Source organism: Camellia sinensis, chromosome 5, assembly GCF_055761805.1.
Source record: "Camellia sinensis isolate YWXY chromosome 5, ASM5576180v1, whole genome shotgun sequence".
NCBI classification, from domain to species: domain Eukaryota; kingdom Viridiplantae; phylum Streptophyta; class Magnoliopsida; order Ericales; family Theaceae; genus Camellia; species Camellia sinensis.
In genome coordinates this window covers 200842308-200847124 of record NC_138965.1, presented here as the reverse complement: position 1 = coordinate 200847124, position 4817 = coordinate 200842308, and the positions used below count along the sequence as shown (strand labels likewise).

The 4817-nt window shown below is 28.7% G+C and overlaps 1 long non-coding RNA gene across 2 annotated transcripts; it reads right to left on the bottom strand.

The window, feature by feature from the left end:
* Positions 1-2203: 2203 nt before the first annotated feature.
* LOC114269956 (uncharacterized) lies at positions 2204-3131 on the bottom strand. 2 transcript variants are annotated; one of them, XR_014329015.1, is made up of 4 exons: positions 2755-3131; positions 2606-2672; positions 2394-2489; positions 2204-2301 (listed from the first exon to the last, which is right to left on the bottom strand). It is a non-coding gene; the product is annotated as an uncharacterized LOC114269956 (long non-coding RNA). The 2 variants fall into 2 exon arrangements; XR_014329014.1 differs by having other exon boundaries at positions 2606-3131.
* Positions 3132-4817: the final 1686 nt, after the last annotated feature.

Genomic DNA, 4817 nt, shown 5'->3' with positions numbered 1-4817 from the left:
CATATTTTTTATAAATGTTCCCCTATCTTGAACTGTTGGAAAATTAAATTGTTGTTTCAGGACTAAACCATTTTGATAAAACTATTATATTATCAATGGAATAAAATTATTTGTAAAACATGTGTGAACTTAGCATACTGTAAACTATTTGTTTTGGTCTCATGTTTATAATGGTGAAGTACCACGTTTTGCGATATTGATGTGTATTGATTATTGGGACCATCTGTGTATTTTAATCCAGGGAAATTATTCCACTGTGTGTGGTGACTCTGGCCACTAGGGAACAGATCCGGGTTGGTCCGTGAACTTGTGGTTTTTTTTTTTTGTTCATTTTTTATGAACCTTTTTTGAAAAAAGTTTGTGTTTTAGAATCTACGCAACTATATGGACCAAATAATTTATAAAAAAAAATTGAAAAAAAATTCATTAAAATTAAAAGTGAAAATAAGTTTGTGATGTTTTTAGATCATTCTATACTAAATACCCAAAAAATGTAATATTTTTTATGCAAATTTAAAAAATATAATAGTCAAAAGAAAAAAAAAAAAAGAGTTTTTTTTTGGTTAGTTGCCAACCCCACCAAATGCTATTGATTGAAATAGAAAAAATCATCATTTTTATGTTTTGTAATCATCACCAACGACTGATCCACAAGGTGCGAAAGTATATTTAGATTTTCAAATTTTCAAGATCCATCCAAGATCATAACAATACAAATTTAATTATTTTATACATGAAAAATAAAAGTCAATCCGTGATCATCACAATAATAATTTTTTATTTTACTACACGTAAAAAAAAAAAAAAAAAATGCGGTTGTCTAATTACTTAAAGTAAAGCTATAGCCAGGGAACCTACAGGTTCACTAGTCTAGCCTGAGTTCAACTATGCTGGCCACAACTTGACTTCAAGCGTTGAAGCCATCTATCAACTTTACCATCATCCAACCACTTTGGTGCCCTCGCTTGAGTCATAAGCTAACACTACTTAGCGCGGCAATTATTAGATGTCTCAATCACCCCTTATATTCAAACATTATGCGTTGTTTTAAACGATGTGGGATAAGTTTACGATTATAATACTATCAATATTTAAACTTTACACTATCTTTTTTCTAATTAGATTATGAACGATGTGGGATTGATTTACGATTCTACTACTACCAATATTTAAACTTTACACTATCTCACTACTACAAAAACAGATAAAGATCACACTTTTTTTGTGTGATGTTTGTTATTTAATCACACCTTTTTAGTTTTATTAAAGTGTGATCTTTGGGAGTGTGATTAAAAAGGGTCATTTTTAATCACACCTTTTAAGTGTGATTGATAATATTTAGATCACACCTTTTAAGTGTGATTAAAAACATTTAGATCACACCTTTTAAGTGTGATTAATAACATTTAGATCACACCTTTTAAGTGTAATTAAAATATTTAGATCACATCTTTTAAGTGTGATTAATAAATAATAAAACCTGTGATAATAAACATTTAGATCACAGATTTTAAGTGTGATTAATATCTAATAAAACACGTGATTAATAATCAGATAAGGTCACATGTTATATGCATTTGAAGAATGTAATACACACTATATACTATATTTTGAATCACAACCATATATTGAAAGGAATAATGTCATATATTTCATAAATGAAAGTTAAATGTTCAAAAAGTATATACAAAGGAATTAGTAAAAATTTTTTAATTGTGCTTACATATATTAAAAAATAAAAATAAAAAAAAACCTTGAAAAAACTAAGTTGTTGAATTCTTTGACCATATTTTGCATTTCTCCAATAAATTTTTGACCTGAAAAATAAAAACACAAATTAATTCAGAAACCGCTAAAAGCATATGAATAAACTTAATATTTTTGTAGAGACTTACAAAAGACAAAATCGAACATTTTCTCATCACACTGACTCTTCATCCCCTGCATCAATAGAAAATGAATAACAACTTTGGTTGTTACTAATATAAACTGTTTGGATTACCATAGAAAATATGACATATACATAGAATCAATAAATCCAAAATGAAAATCTTCAATGTATGAGCAGATATTTTAAAGTCATAAAACCAAATATACATTGAATCAACAAATCTAAAATGAAATCTTGAAGTGATTATATATTCTTTACCAACTAAAGAAATTGTTGATTAGTAATTTAAAGAACGAAAGTTATATCATACTTATATTGGATTTCAACTCATATTCTTTAGTATGAAATTAATCCATTCAACTCGCACTTCATCAAGTTCGGTTTCCGTGTAAGTCTTTTTTTCCATTGAACTACAAGAGGTTATTTACAAACAATTAGATAATGAAGAAGACGTACAAGTATCATGAATATAATAGTAATAAAAGTTTAGAATTTATCTCACATTTTGTTTTCTTAGGATGCTTTAATCTCTAATGAGGTCTTTCATATACCGCATTACATAAAACCCACATTCCACGTTTGTAGGTTGTTGTGGGGACTACATAAAAGTATTTTCATTATTATTAGAAACTATATATAAAGTGTTATGATCAAGCTGAACAATCATTAGCATAATATAAGTATGATAAAATTAGAGAAAATGATATTGATTACCTGAACTACTTTCCAAACTGGATTGGTCCTCCTCCTCCTTTGGGTAGTTTCATAAATTTTCAAAGCACTTTACAAAAGAAATTCCAAATGTCAAAATATTTTTAGAGTAACTCAAATTGCTTAAAAATGTACGAACTAGCCAAACTTACGTGTTTATTACAATTTCAAAGCTTGTGTTTATTTTAGAATTAATCGGATCAAGTAAAAACACAATCATCAATGTTAGATCAATGACTAACAATATCCAATGGTACCTACAATTGAACAAGTCAAAAGTATAAGCTTAATAAGTTTATTATCATTTGAACACATGAAATAAATAATTTTAGATAATTATCCAATATTATAAGGAATTAAAACCAATTGTTCTAGCATAGCCTCCTCTAATCTTCTTGCAAGCAACACTGATTTTGATTTCTCCCCAGCCATAGTTTTTTCACTAACGACACAAGGGTTAACAAATACAAATTGTTTCCTCCAATTGGAAGCCTTCAACACTTGATGGAGATGACTAATAAAATAAACAAATTTTAATTAAATTCGTAATTCATAAAACATTGGTATTTTATCATCTCAATTTATTTACTTGTGTTAAAGAAATGTGACAGAGCATTGTCATGCATAATATTTACTCGTGAATATTTTAAATGAAAAATGCTCTCTTGTACAAAAATTATGATCGTATGTATAGCATAATAGCAATTTCGTTTTGGAAAATATTTTTTGACAACATTTTGACTATGCAAAGTAATTAGAGACCTGTCCCAATAAACTATTTCATGATGAATGATTGAGCAAGATTTACATAATGAAAATTTTATTTTAATTTTTTTAAAAAAATAGATGAAATTTTAAAATTTAAACTATGTAGGTTGCTACGATAGTTATAAGAATATATATAAACATATATACAAGACTCTTTGTATAATTAAGAAAAAAACCTTCATTCAAATTAGAGAAACCCGGTAAAGTGAAAGGACAAAACAGGAAAACAAAATACAAGTCTCAAAGCAACTTATAGATATAAGTTCTACTTTCCTCACAATGAACTTCATTTTGAGCCAAAAATCATCTGTCACCAAATTCATGTCTCCCTAACTCAAAACACTCTACTTGCGGCAGATTCTTTGTTTTCATGCTGTCCAAAAAACAAATAAACAAACAAACTCACAAGCTCAACATAACTTGTCTACTAGCCACTCCTTCTGACTATATGTTCACAATCTCACATAACCATTTCATCAAACAACTGATAAACATATTATCAAACCCCTCCTATCCAAACAAGAAGCTAGTTACAGAACTATGACTCTAAAATGCCCATAATAATGCAAGATTAAAAGCCTTAGCATAACAAGAAGTTTTTGGAAAATGTGTGATTCACAAGTGTAAAAGACTATATACTATATATAGTTGAAGTTTACCTATATAGAAATTTGTCAAGAAATAGTACAACAAATGACTGAAACAGAATTGTATTAATTTGAATTCTTCACAAAAATACAGTAGCCCATGTTGCAAAAAAATCGGCACTAGCAAGGTCGTCAATGCTGGAAAATCATTGTTGGTGCTTGAAAGTTGAAACTTCTTACCAGCTTTTGAGTTATTGGAGCGATCTTTAGTATAGATGTTGAAATTGTTGTTTGATGGGACTTAAGGCTTGGTTTGGTTTGGTTTGGTTTGGGTTAAGTGTACATCTAAGTGTAAGTGACATGAGAGAGGGCTTTTAAAACTGAATAATTATAGCACGTTACTAGAGGGAGACTTTAAACAACTAATTCCCAAGAACTTTCAAAATAAGGCATAACCTACCAAATAAGCAATACCTTGACTGCAAATCCAAAATTCAAGACACATCTATAAATCCAAATCCATATCCATGTCAACCAAAATAAAATGCATATATATATATTAGTAAATAAAAGAGCAAAGAGAAACAAATCTGTAGAGTAAATAAGAGAGCAAAGAGAAAGAGAAACTTATCAGTTACCAAAAATAAAAAGAAAAAGATAAAATCAGTAAGAATAACCCAATCATGTAGACTTCTCCACCCTCTGTTAAGCCCACCAACCATCAACAAAATCTTTACCCAATCATGTACTTTTGTAAGAAAACCTAAAAGAATTGCATGAGATGCACAATAACACTTTGAATGTGAATGCAATAGTTCCAAAGAAGTCACAGAAAGCCACACAAAATGTCTAAGCTACTT